This window comes from Sus scrofa, chromosome 1, assembly GCF_054392235.1.
Source record: "Sus scrofa isolate SSC_HxYL_T2T_F1_AM1 chromosome 1, Sscrofa_HxYL_maternal_Yorkshire_Landrace_v2.0, whole genome shotgun sequence".
NCBI lineage: Eukaryota > Metazoa > Chordata > Mammalia > Artiodactyla > Suidae > Sus > Sus scrofa.
This window is the reverse complement of record NC_139383.1, coordinates 33,002,958-33,022,965: the sequence shown is the minus strand read 5'-3', so window position 1 is coordinate 33,022,965 and position 20,008 is coordinate 33,002,958. Positions and strand designations below refer to the sequence as shown.

Below are 20,008 nucleotides of genomic sequence, written 5' to 3'. Positions count from 1 at the left end.
ACTTTTTTAGAAAGATAAATAGGCCTTAGGAGAATAGCTGAGAGATACAATAGTTTTGTGACCATATCTGTTTGGTTGTAGTGCCAACTTCTCTTTCTGAAAGAGAAGATTGGAGTTGTTCCCAGGGATGGGATTTATGACAACTGAATTTTCTGAGTTCTTTTGAGAGGCTCTGCTTTTAGGCAGATAAGGGATTTCAGGAACTCAAATGCCTTTAGCTTAAAATAATTTTTATGCCACAGTGGCTTATTCTGGATCCCCTCATGGCACTGTATTCTCATTGTGTCCTTCAGTGTATGATTTCAGTTCGTCTCATGATAATGATATTTACTTTGGTTACTGGATAAATGGGTATCCACCACTGTAAAGCTTCACGTTGTTTTCCATTTTTAGTTGATAAGTTTTTTGTGAGGGGTACTTGGAATTTATGTGAATATCTTTCAGTTTACACATAAATGAGTTTATATTATTATAGTCTCATAGTTTAATGAGTTATAATCTGTTACTATCATTATTTATTTTGATGCTCAGTTATCCCATATTTGGCCAGTGGGAGCTTATTCAAGTTTGCTTTTATCCCTTTCTGACACACCCTCCTATTATGCTTTGAGCATTTCCTTACTTTTTTTGGGGTGGATGTTTTTCTGATATCATTTTTTTGTGTGTTTGTGTGCTTTTTTTTAGGGCCACACCTGCAGCATATGGAGGTTCTCAGGCTAGGGGTCTAATTGGAGCTACAGCTGCCAGCCTACACCACAGCCACAGCAACGTAGGATCTGAGCCACGTCTGCAACCTACACCACAGCTCATGGCCATGCCGGATCCTTAACCCAGTGAGTGAGGCCAGGAATAGAACCCACAACCTCATGGTTCCTAGTTGGATTCGTTTCCACTGCGCCATGATGGGAACGCCCTGAGATCATCTTATATTTTCCATGCCTTAGCTCTGAAATTAGCCATTTCCCCAGAAGCTGTGATTTCTTTTAGTGGAGAATGGTATTTAGAAACTAAGATTTAGATGATAGGTGTGCCAGCAGAGTGTTGCTGCTGCTCACAGACCCTCTCAGTAAGTGCACAATCTCTCCTCACTGCTGCTCCCACCCCACTGCCTGGGGACTCCTTCCTAGTTGTCAGTGCTCTGATTCCCTGCACTGGGCTGCAGTGGAACAGCACTCCTTCCACATGCTGTCTAGGTCTCAACACCCATGTCAGGTCACCTTTCTTCCTCACACAGGGCGTCCTCACCTTGCTCAGGCTCTGATGCCCTGTGCTGGGCCATAGCTGCAGGTGGAATTTGCTCCTTTCTTTGCTTAGGCCCTGCAATTTTATGGTTGGGCATCCCAACCCTCTCCCCGTGGGGATGACTTCTTTCCTCCACTTGGGTTTCGACCCCCTGCTTGGGGCTGCCACCCATCTGAGTATATGTCTTCCTCATTCTAGCTAAGCTCTGACACCCCACTCTCAGCCATCATGGCTCCCCTACTTCCGTGTGGATTTCTGCCTTGCTCAGCCTCACCAAATGGCTTTAGGAATGGATTTTTCACGAAGGGGAATGGAACTCAAAGCTATGTTATTTTATTTAAAAATTAAAAAGAATTTTTTATGACCACATCCACAGCATATGGAAGTTCCTTGGCCAGGGATTGAATCTGAGTTGCATCTGTGACTTATGCCAGAGCTGTGGCAATGCTAGATCCTTAACACACTGTGCTGGGCTGGGGATCAAACCTCCATCTCAGAAAGAATGCTGGATCCTTAATCTGCTCTGCTGCAACAGGAACTTGGAACTCAGTGCCATTTTAAAATATGGGGTTAGGAGTTCCCACTGTGGCTCACTGGGTTGAGAACTAGACTAGTATCCATCAGGATGTGGGTCTGATCCCTTGCCTTGCTCAGTGGATTAAGGATCTGGTGTTGCCATGAGCTGTGGAATAGATCATATACATGGATTGGATCTGGCATTGCTGTGGCTATGGCATAGGCCAGCAACTCCAGCTCTAGTTCGACCCCTAGCCCAGAAACTCCCTTATGCTGCAAGTGTGCCCTTAAGAACAAACAAACAAACAAAGTCAAAAAATAAAAAAACGTAAAAATAAAAATGTGGGTTTAGAAGTTACCTAATATAATTTGCCAAATTTGGAATATCTGTGGTCATATTTTTTAACCAAGGTTCTGGAATATATAATTGAAGAGAAATGATTCCTTGAGTTTCCTCATGTCAGTTTTTTTTAAGATTTATTTTTAATGTGAAGATACATATTTTAATAAAGCGAAGCTTTGATGTTTAATTGAGTCTGCTTTCAGAGATAAGCAAACATATTTATAGCATATCTTCTTCAAAATATACATGTGCATTAATTAGTAAGGAGTAACTTGTCTTCAGAGAATTTTGTGTCCCAAATCCATGATGAAAATTTCAGAGTCCAGGTACCAACAGTTCCTCGTTTACATTCCATCAGATCTGTGGCCTTTTAAATCAGACAAAAGGTCTAAGGTACTTCCCGTTTTATACGTGGGATGTATACTAATGACCCTGAATTTGTATTTCCAGCCCAGATCTTGGTCCTGGAATTACTTTAAGACTCCCTCTACTTTGGACTACCCTTTAGTCTCAGTTGTGCTAAACTTTTGTCATTGAGATGCCTGTGAAATGTAAAATGCAGATGTCAAGTAGGCATCCCCTATTTTCATGCTTCTATAGCCGCTGCCTGTGTGACATCTCCCATTTGGAAGCCATGGGCATCTCAAACTTGGCACGCTCACACCGGAATTCTTGGTGCTCCATACTGCCCTCTGCATCACAAATCTTCTTCTTCCCAGTCTCAATAAATGGGACAGTCATCGCCCCAGTCAGAGATCAGAAAATGTTCTTGGTTCTTCTCCTTTATCCTTTATGTAGACTAGATCATTATATTCTGTGGGATGTTCTGTTCTTTTTAACCTTTTCTGTCTCAATCCTAGTCCAATCCACCAACCTCTTGTACCTGCTCTACCTCTCAATGCCATTCTCGACACCTTGTGATTCATTATCCGCACAGCTGACAAAGTGATGCCTGCATATAGGATCATGTCACTAACCTACTTAAACACACTTCACAAATTCCATGCTTCTTATGTACAGCTGCATGGCCAGCCCCCATTCATCTCTTCAGGCTCATCTTGTGCTTTTCACCCCCAAGCAATAGGTCTTCTTTTTTTCCTGGAACATACCAAATGTTTTGCTCCCTTAGAGCTTTTGAACATCGTTTGCCTAGGATATCATTAACTTCCCTATTCCAAATAGAACCTTGGAATCTACACTAGAGCCAGATGCTTACGGATGAGTGTGATTTGGGGACTAATTTCTGTTCTCTTAACAGTATTATTTAGTTGGTACTTGAAGGAGAGTCTTAGTAGCAATTAGTATGAAATAATTATTAAACTTAATTTACTATTAAGAAAACCACAAGAAAGAGTCTGCTTCCAGCTGCTTCCAAAATAAAAATCTTAATAAAAATCAATGTAATTATGACATTTAAAATGTAAAAAGGAAAAAGAAGCCACAATATCTATAAAATATTCAGTATATTGAATATTTATACATGTTGAAACCCTGGAAGAAAAGGGAATTAAATGTATTATTGTTTCCAAATTACTACCCATTTAACTTTCACATGACCCGTTTTGGTGAAGATGATGAATTTTTGTTAATGGTGTTTGGAAATACTATATATAATTCTTTACATGTACATTGTGCAGTCCGGGGTACAAGAATATGTGCCTACGTTATCTCTCGAATTCCAACCTCATGAGCACAGAAAATGACTTGTGTAGCATCACTTGGGCAAATCCAGTTCTCTATAGACTTCGCCTTCATTCGATAACTATTATTTGAGAGTATATTATGCATCAAGTGCTATGCTAGGAATTTATGAGCAAAAATGTTCTCTTAAAGCTTGTGGTCTGATGGAGGAAATGCATAATAAACAAGTCATCCAGCAAATGCATATATGTGGTTGGAGAGAGATTTTTCCTTGCTTGACACACTGTTTTTCTGGAGCCAGGAATATCCTGAATTTTCAAACTGAGCTTTGGATATTAAATCTAAAGGAAGAGAAGAGTCAGAGACTCTTGTCATGATTAACTCATAGGAGGTAAATCATTTTAAGACACTGTAAATGATTGTATTGTTTTGCAAATTATTGGGGAGCAGTATAAAAGATTTTATTTTTTGTGGATGATCTATCCATGAGAACTTAAAACCCATCCCTACCACCCCATCCAGAATAGAATTCAGTGGAATGTAAGGACTTGCAAATTTAGCCCCTGAAGATGTCTAAGCAAGGAAAAGAGAGCCGGGGAATTAGAGACAGTTGAGGATGGAAAGATCAGAGGTCTGGCCCAAAGGAGGAGGGTTTTTTCCTCTTACTGGGTACGTGATAAGGTACCAAGTCAGGAAGATGAACAGAAGAGAGTAACTCCCCATGCACCCTGTAGAGACCACTAGATAAAACTGGGAGCTGAAGAGATGAACCATGTGTTCTGTGCTCCTCAATTCTGTGTACTTGACTGACCAACAGCAAGCTTCATTATTAATGAATTGCATCATTGCTTGGTGAAGAAGTCAGCTCTTTATAATTTTAGTAAAACTACGTGTCAGTAGTTAGAAAAAAGAGAACCAAAGTTTTTATAACTTAGTATATCCTTAACTTTTGAAAGGACTTTGGGACTCCTTTGAACCCCTCTTTCTTAGGTTACTAAATAATGACAGTAATTGTGGCACCCCTTTTCTGCTCATGAGATCTCTTTTTCTCTACTTAAGTGTTATTAGACCCCTCCTTCCCTGCTGCCCACAAGATGATTCTTGGAGGGTGTCTGCGGTCATGCCCTTATTTAAAAGGAAACTTCAATCTGATGTGTAAAAGAGTTACTGTGCTATGTGTGTGTAAGGAAGTATTATAGTATTTGTAAATGTCATTAGTGAAAAGGTATCATCTTTTTTGCAGATAGATGAACACATTTGATTATTTTATTTTATTTTTATTAAAGTATAGTTGGTTTACAGTGTTGTGTCAATTTCTGCTATATAGCACAGTAACCCAGTCATACATATATATATATATATACATTCTTTTTCTCATACTGTCTTCCATCACGTTCTATCCCAAGAGATTGGATGTAGTTCCTTGTGCTGTACAGTAGGACCTCATTGCTTATCCTTTTAAATGTAGAAGTTTGCATCTACCAACCCCAAACTCCTGTCCATTCCCCTTCCTCCCCTCACTCCCTTGGGAGCCACTAGTCTGTTCTCTTTGTTTGTGAGTCTGTTTCTGTTTTGTTATTGTTACCAAATTTATTTCCAGTTTAAGTTTCAAATGACTTTGTTTTGTATTTATCATCTTTGTTGAAACAAGTCATTTGAAAACTAAACTAGAAATAATTTGATAACAATAACATTTTGAATTCGCTTTTCTTCCAAGCCTTCAAAGTGTTTCACATACTGAATATTTTATAGACCTTGGTGCTGTTTTCCTTTTTTAAATGTCATGATTACATTGATTTTTATTAAGACATTTATTTAGAATCAGGCTTTTTTGTTTTTTGTTTTCTTAATGATAAATTAAGTTTAATAATTATTCCATGCTAATTGCTGCAGAGATTCCCCTTCAAGTTATAACATAAATAATGCTGCAAGAGAACAGAAATTAGTTCCAAAATCACATTCATCATTTAGTATTTGACTAGTGTAATGATTCAAAGATTCTATTTCATTAAGAAAAACAACATTATTATGATTCATAGTCATTAAGCCTCATGCTTGTTTTATCAGTGGATTAAATTTCCAGCTTTTGATTATCAGATTTATGTGTGTGTGTGTGTATACATATGGTCAATTAACAGTAAGTCTCTAGGAATATAAGAACCAGTAACATTCAAAACTAAACTTTCCCTTCCAACAGCTGCTTTTCATTTATTCCTTATTTTTCTAGAAGGTGCCATCATCTATCCAATTGCTCAAGCCGGCAAGTGGGCATCATCTTGACAACTTTCTCTCCTTTACCTCCCACATCTGTTCTAATGCCAAGATCTCTTTATTCTACCTTCTGAACTGCCTTCTCAGTTCTGTCTACCTCTTCACCCCATGGCCACAACCCTGGTTGGTTTAAGTTACCATCATCTTTTACCTGGATTGCTGTAGGCTTCTTCCTCTTCTTTTTTTTTTTTTTTTTTTTTTTTTTTTTTTTTTTTTTTTTTTTAAGGACCACACCTTACAGCATATGGAGTTTCCCAGCCAAGGGGTTAAATCAGAGCTTCAACTGCTAACCTATGCCACAGCCACAGCAACACATGATCCAAGCCACCTCTGTGACCTGCACCACAGCTCATGACAACACCAGACCCTCAACCCACTGAGCAGGGTCAGAAATCAAGCCCACATTGTTATGGATACTAGTTGGTTTTGTAACCACTGAGCCACAAGGGGAACTCCTGCTGTAGGATTCTTAATGGGTCTTCTTAGATCCATTTTTGCCTCCTTTCTTATGGTGGCAGGAATCTTATAATAATGCAGATTATGATCCTGGTCTATCCCTTCATAAAACACATTCATTGTGTCTCCTACGGTAAAGTTCAAAGCCCTTAATATGAACTATGAAACCTCACGTGATCTTGCCCTTACCACCTTTCAACCTTTACATTCAACCTCTTGCCTGAGTCACAGTGCTTTTGTTCATTTCTTTGAGAACTGTGTACTCTACTATTTCAGAGTCCTGAAACTTTCTGTTCTTCTCTCTGTTTCCTGCACTATCTCAGTGTAAAGTCACTACCTCATACTTCTCAGACTAGGTTAGGTCACCTTGATATTGACTTCCACGCCACCCTACATTCCCTGATACATACAACACTTGTAGTTATTTGTTCAAAGTATACCTTTACCATTCAACAGGTAGATCCAAGGAGATGAGGATCAAGTCTGAGTTGTCCATCACTTTATCCCTGGCCCCTAGCAGAGTACTTGACCCATAGTAAATGTGTCATAAATATTTGAGGATGAATGAAAAATGAATGAATGGAAGACTGGTATGAAAGTTACTTTTGATGTTGAATTATGACAATTTGAGCTTAAAAAAAAGCAAATGATGAAAATTTGAGCACAAGTGAGTGGTGCCTTTTAAAAGTTTTTTGAAAGTATCATGAACAACCTTGTCTATTTAGGTTCAAAGTGACTTGGCAATGTGTGGGTATATGTAGAAAGAAGATTTCAGGTGGAGGCATTTAAATGTATCAGTAAGCCCTTAAATGTAGAAAGGAGAATGATTTTCCATTATAAGAATGTCTACGAAATGCAAAATCTAGAAAAGACTTTTTTTTTGGAGTCATGCTGCATGTCAAAACAGCTCTCTAACATATAAAGGATGGTCTAGGATAATACTTCATGCTTACTGGAAATATGTAGGCTTATTAAGAGTACAGCAAAACCAGGAAGTAGGCACACACACCCAAACTCAAAAAACAAGTTAAATAGACGTCATAAAGCCCAGAGCGTATGTATCCTCCAAGTCTTCACTCCCACTTCACTTGCTTTTAATTTGCACACGGTATCAATAAATCTATTTGCTTGGCTTTCTCATTTCTAAGGCCAAAGCCCCAAAGAAGAGCTGGACAGGAAAAGGTAGTTGCAGTTACCCGCTGTTTCCAGTGCCAGTGTAGCTGATAGCAGTCATCTCATCTCACCCTCCTCCATGCTTCTGTGGAACCACACTTGTGTGACAGCACTAACCACATTAGCCTAGTGGCATGATTTTGCTTTTAAAAAGCCATTTCCCATTCTTGATCATGAGCTCTTAAGGAGAGACCTTGACTTTTCACAAGGTTTTCAGAGTATCACAGAAAATCATGCCGTAGTTGATATTCATAATCAAAACAAAGCAAAACAACTGTGAGTCATCTAGAGAAAATTAAATTATATTTAATATTGTTTGAGGAGGCTGGAATGAAGCATTATATTTTAGAAATGTTTTCATCCCAATAATGGAAATAAAGAGCTTTTCTTCTAAAAGAGCTGAATCCAAAGTTATTACTTCCGTTATTTAGAGCCATTTAAAAACCATGTCTCAGAGCTGAAGTTTTACTATTTACTACTTCTGATTCTATTGATGGATAGTTTGCAAACATTTGAACAACCTAGCTGATAGCAGCCTATAAGGAAGAGAGGGTAAGTAATTTCACTTTACAAGTAAAAACCTAAATCTGTAACTTAAAATTTATTACCTCAAGATTATAGCCATTAAGGACAATAACTTTTAGTTTTTCTGGATACATTTAACCATGAAAGCAGTATAGCATTGTGATAAAATTGCAAGCTTTAGTGTTGGAAACATCTAGGTATGTATCCTTCCTTTTGTCACATGCCAGCTGAATCACAGTGGGCAAGGTGCTTAATCTCTTTAGATGAGGGCAAACTGAGCCATATAGTCATGCGATATTATCACATATCAGTTTGGCAAAGTGGGAACTAGAGCCACTAGGGGGAATCTTTGAGGAATCAGCTAATGAATTTCTATTGGCTCCTGAAGCCAGAGGATCAGGTGTTAAACAAAAGACATTTACCTGATGACACCAACCCTCTGTGTTTTATTAAGTTATTTTTTCAGCCCATTAGACTCTCAGTTTCTCTGTCTATAACATTGGGATAACAGTAGTACCTATCTGTATCAGTCAGAATAGGTTATGTGCAGTAACAAACAACCCCCAAGTCTCAGTGATTTATAATAACAAAGATATATTTCTCATTCACTCATGTCCATTGTGGGTTGACCAGTAGCTCTTTTACATCATACATACGAGGAGCTGGGATGATTGACTTTTTACTTTCTGGGAGGTTGTCAATCATCATAGCAAGGAGAAAGGATCATAGCAAATCACACACTGGCTCTTAAAGGCTTTTGTCTTTGGACATACATCCTTTCACTTGCATTTGACAGACCAGGACAAGCCATCTCTCTTACCTAAATTCATAGGATTCAGAAAGTGAAATCCAGCAATGGGCCTGTAGACTTGGAAAGAGAACTGAAATGTTGGGGAACAGCCCTAATGATCACCATCTTGCCCTATTAGGATGGTCAGAAAGGTTAATGTAGTGGATGTAAATAAAACACTAAGCTCAATGCCTGCTACCTTACAAGGACTGAGTAAATATTAGAGATTGTTATAAGTTACATTGCTTACAAACATTGTTCATAATGATAACTTGAATCTGCTTCCAGTTTGTGGCTGTGTGTCCCCTAAGAAAATAAAACTTTTAAAGTAAAGCCTGTGTCTGGAAAACAAAAGAGCTGCAAGACTTCCTAACTTTGCATGAGGGAAAAAACCTCAGTGTGGTACACAGATACAACATCAGGACTCAGATGACTTAGAGGTGACAGTGGTCAGGTTATTCTTTTCTGTCCAGATGGGAAATCTGTTATGTATAAACTGCTAAAGAACAAAGAGAATTGGAATGATACATTTCACTGTATGGAGCCAAGTTCATTATTTTTGAGTGTCCAACCCTGTTTCTGCACCTTCCTTTGCACCATGTTTAGCTGCAAAGTCTTGCTTATAGTAAGCAGGTCAGATCATAGTTAAAGAGTTTAGACAAAAATAGGTTCACTTCGTCCTCCTCTCTTGTCTCCCCTTTTTTACTTGTCAGGAGACTTTTCTCTTGCCTTATTTTTTTTAAAAATTCTTTCCTGCTAAATAGCAAAGAATTGGCCATTGGGTCTTTTGATGGATGGTTGGTTGATTACATTTAAGTATGTGAGTTGGCACTTTCATCTTAAATGTGTTATTCTAGCCTGTGAGCACCTCTAAAGTGAAGACCCTGTCATCATTTAGCCTTGGATCCCCAGTGCCCAGAAGCATCTGGAACTTAGTCTGTCTCCATTAATTGTGAACGAAGAACAGAATAACTGTGCAACAAAGGTATTGAGCCCATTCAAAGGAAGTTCAGCCATAAAGAGAGAATGAGGGGACATTTTCTCACTGCAGGGACCTTGGATTCCTATGCTAATTAACTTCTTCCTTTCTCATTTCTTCCATCCTCGTGGCCTGGCAATAATTCTTGGGGAAGCAAGGAGGCGTTTCTGTGATACAACAGCACTGCTGGACACTGTCTTTCTGAGTCATATTTCCCTAACAACAACATTCCCTTCCCCACCTCCTTCCATTCCTGAAAAAGCATTCTGTTTTATTTGTTGGTTGGTTTGTTTGTTTAGGGCTGCAAGTGCAGCATATGGAAGTTCCTAGGCTATAGGTCCAATCGGAGGTGCAGCTGCTGGCCTATGCTGCTGCTCTTGACTGAGTGGGGCCAGGGATCAAACCCACATCCTCATGGATACTAGTTGGGTACATTACTGCTGAGCCACAGTGAGAACTCCAAAAGCATTCTGTTTTAGAAGAAACAGTCAGCAGTCTCTCTTACTGTTCCATTGGAGTAAAGACTGGGTCTAAGAAAATTCCTCCATCCCAGTGGCTCTCAGACTTCAGTACACATCAGTCACTTGGAGGCTTGTGGAAACAGGTTGCTGGGCCCATCCCCAGGGTTCCTGAGGCAGGGTGTGGCAGTGGGTCGCTGAATTTGCATTTCTAACAAGCTGGCATTTCTACCAATGCTGCCAAGCTTTGAGCGGCACCCCTCTATCTGCCCTCTTCTGGTGCTCCTTCTCCATCATACCCCCCATTTCCCAGGGCTGGTTTCTTCCCAGGCTCTGGCTTTGCTCAGTGTTGCGTGTTGCTTTTGAACGGTTGTAATGATCCCAGTTATTTCTCTCTCTGATATTATAATACTTGTCTTCTCTTTGATGGGTCTACCCAAATATTATTTTGATTGTTGTGGATTATGAGTTCCTACGCATGGGAACTGTCTCATCCCAGAAGACCTTGTAGAGAGAGAAAGTCAAGGGAGTTGCCTGCCCGTCGCTTATGAAGGCTGTATTTGGTCAGAACAATAAAGGGATGGTTTCCTTGTAGCAAAAACATTTGGACCATTTAACCAACTATTTAAGAAATTTATGAGTTTTTTATTATTATTATTATTATACTCAGGGCATCTAGCTAGTTAGTTGGTCTGCCTTCTCAAAATCATTACAAAAAATTACTTCAACTATATTGGTAGGAGATAAAATTAATGTGTCTGCAATTTTGCTCAAAGAGTTTTATCATTTAGTTGACTAATTCAAGCTTTAAATTCATGGCTGTAGCTCTGAAGTTGATCTCGACTTAACAACAGAGTAATCTGACTTTTGAGAATAAATAAAGACACACATGAGCCTGAAGAAATGAAAGTCCAGATTTTAAGTGTCCTCTTTGGCGTATTTATTAATAGATGAGCAGACTAGAAATTATATTTATATAGACCATAAAATCAGCTCTTTTCCAAATGGCTTATTTGGGGTTTTTCTTTTTTTAATGGCCTCACTCATGGCCCATGGAAGTTCCTGGGCTAGAGATTGAATCCAAGCCACACTGCTGCAGCAACCCTGCATCCTTTAACCACCGCGCCAGGCAGGAGACTGAACCCATGTCTCCGCAGCAACCCAAGCTGCTGCAGTCAGATTCTTAACCCACTTCACCACAGTGGGAAATCCTGGGTATTTTCTCTGTGTATATCTCTAGTACAACAGGGGCATTTGTGTAATTCAATCAGTAGGCTATAAACAACTGTGTACATTTTGGTGTCTGTTCTCCAGCCGTGTGTGTGTGTGTGTGTGTGTGTATAAAATATATTTCTCAAATTAATGAGATTGCTCACCACATTGTTTTTTATATTCATTTAGCATATTTTTTGAACATTACTTCCGGTCATTAAATGGTTTTCTGCATTTAAAAAACTGTAACTATGTAGTGTTCCTTTATTTGAATGTATCATAATTAGTTGATATGTAATTAATGTTAATATAATTAAAAGGAAAAGAAAAAACAAATTACCCTCTGGAAAGAAAGAAAAAACTTTTGCAGAAACATTGCTAGTAAAAACCTTTGGCTGACTTTTCCTTAGTTCATACTTCTCATGTGATACTTTAGGTGAAAAAGTAAAATCTTTAAACCGATTGATTTTAAAATATTATTTATCAGTTTAGGATAACAGGAGACAGGTTTTTCTTTATATTTACTGTGTTCATTTTGTTGTACATAAATTATATTTCAATAACTTTCAGGGTTTTTTGTTTTGTTTTGTCTTTTTAGGGCTGCACCTGTGGCATGTAGAAGTTCCCAGGCTAGGCGTCCAAACGGAGCTGTAACCGCTGGCCTACACCAGAGCCACAGCAACGTGGGATCCGAGCCTTGTCTGCGACCTACACCACAGCTCACGGCAACACCGGATCCTTAACCCACTGAGCAAGGCCAGGGATCAAACTTGCGTCTTGATGGCTACTAGTCGGGTTCGTTAACTGCTGAGCTACGACGGGAACTCCAATAACTTTCAGTTTTAAATCCTCTCTTTGTCTTTAAAAATTTTTTTTATTAAAGTATACCTGATTTACAATGTTGTGTCAGTCATAGCAGAAACTGATACAACATGTATATATTGTATATGTTGTATAAATTCTTTTTCTCGTCTTTTCTTTCATCATGTTCTCTCACAAGAGATGAGATATAGTTCCCAGTGCTGTACGTAGGACCTCATTGCTTATCCTTCCCAATGTAATAGTTTAGGAGTCAGTTTTTCATCTCCTTCTTAGTTTTGGAGACAGTCAAATCTCTAGAAATAAAGAGATAAAATACTAAAAATTATGCCTCAAAGCAATAGGATGCATAGCAATTAAGTAGATTCAGTGTTACCATCTATTACTTGCTTTGGGAGAATATTTGATCTTTATTTTATCTATGCATTGGGTGATGTGGTATTTGGTTTATTTGTTTGTTTGTTTTTGAGGAACTTGATTATTTCCTATGTATTATCTTGATAACTTTTATAAAGTTAGGGTTTTTATAAAGGTTAGAAGCTGAACTCATTTTGTCATCACCAACTACTGCAAGTTATTGAGGGCATGGCACTGTGCTGCATAATTCAGAGGTGCATTTGATGTCTTGCTTTAAATAACATATTTTTTCTTTAAATGACGTATTTTACCTCACTGCATCCTAAATTCACAATCACAAACTCTTCTTTCTCCCCCTCATCTCCTTGTTTTCTCTCAAGATCTCCAATTATGCCTCCTTCCCCTAATCCTATGGCTGTTAACATGCAGTATGATTGAAGCAAAAGTCACGTGATTTTAAGCTAAACAGATCTAGACTTGAAATCTTGCTTTTCTGCTTCCTAGCTGTGTATTGAACAAATTACTTACACGCTCTGATCTTCAGTGAAATGGTACAGTTTTTCCTCCTTCACAGACTTTTTCTGAAGACTAAATACAATAATATGTATTCCATCCCTAAAACGTAAATCAGAGCTCAGTAAACACTAGTTCCTTTCTCATTTTTAATTTTTGATTCTTTCTTCTCAATTTATGTCCTTCCCCCCAGAATCTCCAGATGAATCATTTGAACTTCTTGGCAGTTCTCTTGGAAAAGATTCAAGAGAGAACTTTTCTTCTTCTTTCTGGAATTCATCAGTATTAAGAAGTCACCATTTAACTGATATTTACTTTGATCTCAGTAAGTCTAAAGACCTTGGTTTAGTCAACTTTATTCTGGTTAAGTCTGAGTGAATCCTAAAATATCTTTTTAAGCAGAACAGAGTCCTCAGCTATTTTATGAGAAGGAATTACTGTCTGAGATCACGGGTCAAGCAGGCAGGGCTGGCTGGGGAGCTATGAGGGTGACTAGTATCTCCATCAAGCAAGGCTTAAGGATTTTACGACTGAATTCTGTGTTCCACTTGGGAGATTGCTGGTGGAGAGTGATGTTTCTTGAGTCTAAGCTCCCAACCAGTCTGAATTCATGGCTAATCTACTTGTGGCTTATTTTCCTTCTGTTTGCTCTGCTGGGAATTCCTCTCTGCCTCTCTGCTTTTCCTCCTCCCTTCTTTTAAGACAACTTGAGGGTCACCTTCTTTATGAAACCTCTTCGGCTCATTCCCTCCCCCCTCCCCTACCCCAAGGTCACTGTCTCCTTTTGACCTTCCCTGTGCCCCATCAATACTTCCATCATCAAGCCTGGAACGCTTCTTAGTACTTGCTTGTCCCTCTGCTCTAGGCACCCACCCTGATAAGAGCACAGGGAATGTCAGATTCACTTCCAAGCTCTGGCACATAGTCAGTGTTCAACTGGAAGAGTTAGGAAAGTTATTTGATTTACTTACAAGATTTCATTATCTTGCAGGCTTTAGGAAGAAAGGAGTGTCTTCCTCGTCATTTGAACAGTAATACAAAGATAATCCAGACACTCTATAAATACATAGTTTAAAGCCAAGGATATTGAAGCTGAACGAGCTGAGTGATTGCTTCAATTCTCTATGCCCTTTCATTTGGAAGATAGCCAGTTCTTTAGGAAGTAATGTCATGGCTTCAGAAGTGATATAGAAGTCCTATATTTGCAGTGAACATGCAAATTATATTTTTTCTTGGACTTTTATCTCCTCGGTATGAAGGGGATGTTGATAATCACTTTTCATAGTTATTGTAAGGATTTAATGAGCTGATATGAGAATAAGCCAATAAATGTTTGGTTACACTCCAAATGAAACCTGTGGTATAGCATGTAATGACAGCAAATCTAAAAAATACTTCAGTGTACTGTAGGAGTTATGTTTGAAGATCAAAAACATATCAAAAACGTAAACAAATGTGAAGTATTTATTTAAAAAGCATGGACATTACAAAAAATACCATCATAATCCTATTAGTATTTGATTGAAGGCATTTAAAAAATTCAGGTTGAAGTCACGTGAATTTATAGGACAGCTCAACCTTAGCATAAAATCTTAAATAAGCCCTAGGGATGTTAATGCCTTGAAGAAAAGTTCAGTGTAAATATATGTTCTTTAGGTTCAGATTAAGCAGGGAGAAGGCTGGCATGGGGTAAGCCTTGAGTACAGAACTGTCTCCTTCCCACCATCCCACCCTTCTCTTGCCATAAGGTTCTGCCCAGACAGACCTTCACCCAATGGGGTGACTCACGGTACTCTAGACATTGGGCTGTGCTGCTCACAAAGGATGAAATAGGGCAAATGGAGGGGGCAGAACAGAGATGTCATTGCAAGGCATGAAAATTAAATGAAATTTAGTCTTGCTCTGTCATCTTTATCAGGAGATGAATATAAATCAGTTTAAGTAGAAGAACATTTTGGAGTCCCAGTCCAGTTTCCTTCTCATAATGATGCTGAAGGTCTCTGTCCAGCCTCTGTGGCTGCCTGCTTTATGAGAATAATAATTCTGAAGTTGCAGGATAGTCTCCGTAAGAAGCTTATTTACTTAAGTGAATCAAAGTTGTAAGGTGAGAGTTACCAAAAGTCGTCAACGTGGACTGAGCTTTGGGGAAAGAAATCAAGCCATATCCTCTCTGAAAGCCAGAAGGAGCTGCGTGAATAAGTCAGGATGACCCAGACCCAGACGAAGCTGATCAGTCCTGATAAAGGATTTGCTGGACAATGCACAGCATTATCCTTGAGCATGATCTAGATGATAAATTCCTTAAGACAGATATCAATTCTTGATTCATCCTTTGTTTCCTTGCACCCAGTAAATGCAAGGGTCACCCAGGTAGGTTGAATTGCTTTCTGTGCTTCAAGATTATGAGTTCCCATAAGTCCATCTTTCATTCCTGAATTTATGGTTCAGTTGAGTTTGTAATTTTAGCCATTTTCTATTTTGTCAAGTCCTGTGTTTTTGCCTCAAAGTTTACATTATATTTGTTTTAAAATTTATAAGTCCACCATACTACCTAAATATCTATCAAATTAGTCTACCTTTTACTCTTATTTTTCAAGCTTCAGCATTTTTTTTTTTTTTGCTCTGTATTTAATTAGAACCCCCAGATGGAAATGGAATGAAAGCAGTGCCTGCACCTCGCGAAAAGGAGAGTATTTGGATATGTAGAAAGTGAGGGTTCTGTTAGGTATCCCCCACAATCCCACTCTTCAAGCACAAGCACCGTTAGCTGTGATGTGGCCTTCCCATTACTTCATGCCTATCCAAACACAAGTCTGTATATTTGACATAAACACCATCTCACTCTTTCTGTTGCACAATCTCAAAAACACGATGTGAAAATTTTCCTTATTGGTCTATATTAATCATTTTGAGTATCTGTATAATAATCTATTACCGAGATATAACACGATCTACTTAACCAGTCTTCTACTGATAACCTTTAAGTTATTCTCAAGCTGTTGTCTTTACTGTAGCACTGAATGCATACTTTTATGTATCCTTCTTCAAGTCTTTCTAAAGGATGTCTTCATAGAGGTGAAATGTGGGGGGGGGGGCATGGCAAAGGGAACTGATATTTACACTTTGAAAGACATTCTCAAATTAACCTCAAAAAGTACCAATTTGTCCTCTCCCTGGCAGCTGATTAGAGTTTATGTTCGTACATCTCACCAGTAATGAGCCTAATCAATCCTTCTTTTTTTCATTTGTGTCAATGTCAATTAACAAGTGAAGTTATAACTTTACTTTTGAAATTGCTTCAGTTTGCATTTCTTTGCTTACTACTGATGTGCGCTCTTCATTTGTTAGCTGGACATTTGAGTTTTTTCTTCTATGATTTCACTATTAACGTCTTCTGTCCATTTTTCTCTTGGATTGATGCCTCTCACAGAAAATTATCAGTGAAGCCAACCATTTTAAAGTATAACAGATATTTGGAGCTAAAAATATCTCAGGCATGACCCCCCAAATAACCTACCTTTGTAGAAAGTCGTAAAGTGTATGTGTAATGCTTTTAGAAACAGAGTTTTATCCCCCGTTGATGTTAGGTTAGGTCTCCCTTGAATCATTTTTACTGCCAAGCATTCTTTCCAGCCTTTTTCATATTCCTGACGTGTTATGCAGCCTATCATTCTTGTCAATTTTTCCCTTTTCGCTGATTTATTTAGAGTCAGAATTGTAGAAGGTTCAGTCATTCCACCAACTCCAGGAGGACAATTCCTGTCCTTATGTAAATGTTTTTTTAAAAGAAGAGATGAAAAGAAATAAGGACCTTTAAGGACATATGCAAGAGTTGTTCATGCTTTTGGATAGTTAACGTTGCACTAGTAATCCATAATTTTCTCTCCCAGTACATTTCTCCGTCTCGCCCTCCGGGTTTTCTTCCTGTCTTTCTTCTTTCTTTTCTACCCTTTGCCCATTTTCTCCATCTTCCTCTTCCTCTCTAGCAACAGCTCTGAATCAACTATTTTTGAATCCCAGAAGTCTAGGTGGAAACCCTCAGTAAAACAGGCATTGATTTAAAAAAAACTAATTGGAGTATAGTTGACCTCAAAAGTTTTGTTAGTATCAGGTGTATGTCAAAGTAAATCAGTCATACATATACTTATATCCATTCGTTTTCAGATTCTTTTCCCATACGGGTTATTATACGGTATTGAGTTGATTACCCTGTGCCATACTGTAAGTCCTTGTTAACACTCTATTTTATATACAGTAGTGTGTATGTCAATCCCAACACCCTAATTTGTCCCTCCTGCTTCACATTTCCCCTTTGGTAACCATGAATTTAGTTTCAAAATTTTTATGATTTTTTACTTTCTCCATTATAGTTGATTTACAGTGTTATGTCAATTTCTACTGTACAGAAAAGTCACCATATATATATATATTTTTTTTTTTTTCACATTTTCCTCCATCGTATTCCATCACAAGTGACTAGATATAGTTCTCTGTCCTATACAGCAGGGCCTCATTGCATATGCACTCCAAATGCAATAGTTTGCATCCTTTAACCTCAAACTCCCAGTGCATCCCACTCCCTTCTCCTCCTTGGCAACCACAACTCTGTTCTTCCAGTCCATGAGTTTCTTTTCTGTGGAAAGGTTCATTTGTGCCATATATTAGATTCCAGATATAAGTGATATCATATGGCATTTGTCTTTCTCTTTCTGACTTACTTCACTTAGTATGAGAGTCTCTAGTTCCTTCCATGTTGCTGCAAATGGCATTATTTTGTTCTTTTTTATGGCTGAGTAGTATTCCATTGTGTATATAAACTACATCTTCTTAAATTTTTTTTTTTTTTTTGTCTTTTCAAGGGCTGTTCCTCGGCATATGGAGGTTCCCAGGCTAGGGGTCTAATTGGAACTGTTGCTGCCCGCCTACACCAGAGCCACAGCAACACCGGATCCTTAACCCACTGAGCGAGGCCAGGGATCAAACCCTCATCCTCATGGTTCTTAGTCAGATTTGTTAACCACTGAGCCACGATGGGAACTCCTTCTTAAATCTTTTAAGTCAAAACAGGCATTGATTGATTGGTATTTCTTCTGTGGTGGAACAGTTCCCATTCAATCCAGAAGCGAGGCAAGAATGTCCATGTCACCCCTGCTTTTACTTCTTCACCTTTGCTCTCCAGATGATACAGTTAGATAATAGCTATTGTAGGTTTAAAATCAGGGAAAGGGAGGCAAAAATATATCTGGATCATATAATTCTATTTCTAGAACAACTAAGAGAATGAACTGAAAAGTTTTTTTTTAAGTGAGATATTTCAGTAAAGTAGCTTAGTACAAAATTAACGTACAAAAATCAGTTGCCTTTCTACATCCAAACAACAACCCTCTGAAGATAGAAATGATAGTGACAGAAAAAATACTGATGTGCAATAGAAACCCAGTGATAAAATACTCAGGAAACAAAAAGTAACAAAAAATGATAAGGAGCAATGTTTTAAAAAAACCATGACAGGGAGTTCTCTTGTGGCACAGCGAGTTAAGGATGGAGTGTTGTCATGGCAGTGGCTTGAGTTGGTGCTGTGGCACAGGTTCGATTTCACTTGCCATGGGCACACCCAAAAAGAAAAAAAGGTATGACATAAAATAAACCTTTTTTTAGATAAGATGCTGTAGTAGTATAACAATGCCAGCTATCCTGATATTTATGTAGAAATTTAGCATGATCCAATAACTTTTTTTGTGTGATTCTTTTTGTGTGTATGAGTTGTGAGCAGTTTCACTTTGCCATCCTTCATAAGGCCTCCACACCTCTATTTTACTTGAAAGGCAATCCTGCTCAGATTTTATTTATGGGGGAAAAAAGTAAATTCTCTAGTGGAAATGATATAGTTTGGACTATTTCCTTATGTTTTTCTAGGGTTTTAAAAATGCTATGTAGCTTAGAGCTACTGTCAGTTGGAAAACTATAAGAAATTTGAGGTACTACCATACTGTTACAATGGATTAAGAGATGGCATGGCTCAGTGCTAATTTAGATGGTGTTTTTGCTCTGGTGAGAGATGGTTCCTTATGTGCAGTAGAGAATAAGGTAAGATCTTTTGCATTCTGAACGGTATTGGCACACCTGTGTTATGTGCAAAACTGATAGACATATACAAGATATTGGTTAGAAAGTGGAGCAACTGGGATTGAAACTCACTATGGCCATCCAGATTTTCTCTTGTCCTTTAGGTATGTCAGCAGTTTGTTTAGATTTTTGGGCATTTAAAATCACCAGAAAGGACATTACTACCTATTAGAAACTCACTTTCCGGAGTTTCTGTCATGGCACAGTGGTTAACGAATCCGACTGGGAACCATGAGGTTGCAGGTTCGATCCCTGGCCTTGGTCAGTGGGTTAAGGATCCGGCGTTGCCGTGAGCTGTGGTGTAGGTCACAGACGCGGCTCGGATCCCACGTTGCGGTGGCTGTGGTGTAGGCCGGCAGCTACAGCTCCGATTAGACCTCTAGCCTGGGAACTTCCATATGCCGTGGGAAGTGGCCCTAGAAATGGCAAAAAGACAAAAAAAAAAAAAAAAAAAAAAAAAAAAAAGGAAAAGAAATTCACTTTCCAATACGGTCTTCAAAAACATGGTCACTTACTTAGAGATGAAGTTACCAAACATGTTCTCCTATAGAGGATGGATCCACATAAAAAGTCTAGGTGGTGATATT

At 38.5% G+C, this 20,008-nt stretch overlaps 1 protein-coding gene across 4 annotated transcripts in view; it reads left to right on the top strand.

Annotated features, from left to right (window-relative positions):
• TMEM200A (transmembrane protein 200A) overlaps positions 1 to 20,008 on the top strand; it is a 71,302-nt gene that overhangs the window by 38,923 nt on the left and 12,371 nt on the right. Inside the window, exons 2-3 of one of the 4 annotated variants that reach the window (XM_085016058.1) lie at positions 12,205 to 12,401; positions 13,489 to 13,620. The exons of 1 other annotated variant lie outside the window; for it this stretch is intronic. The gene's annotated coding sequence lies outside the window, so the exon portion shown is untranslated. The remainder of the gene's footprint in view (positions 1 to 12,204; positions 12,402 to 13,488; positions 13,621 to 20,008) is intronic. 2 more of the 4 variants (XM_085016064.1, XM_085016069.1) reach the window with 2 other exon arrangements.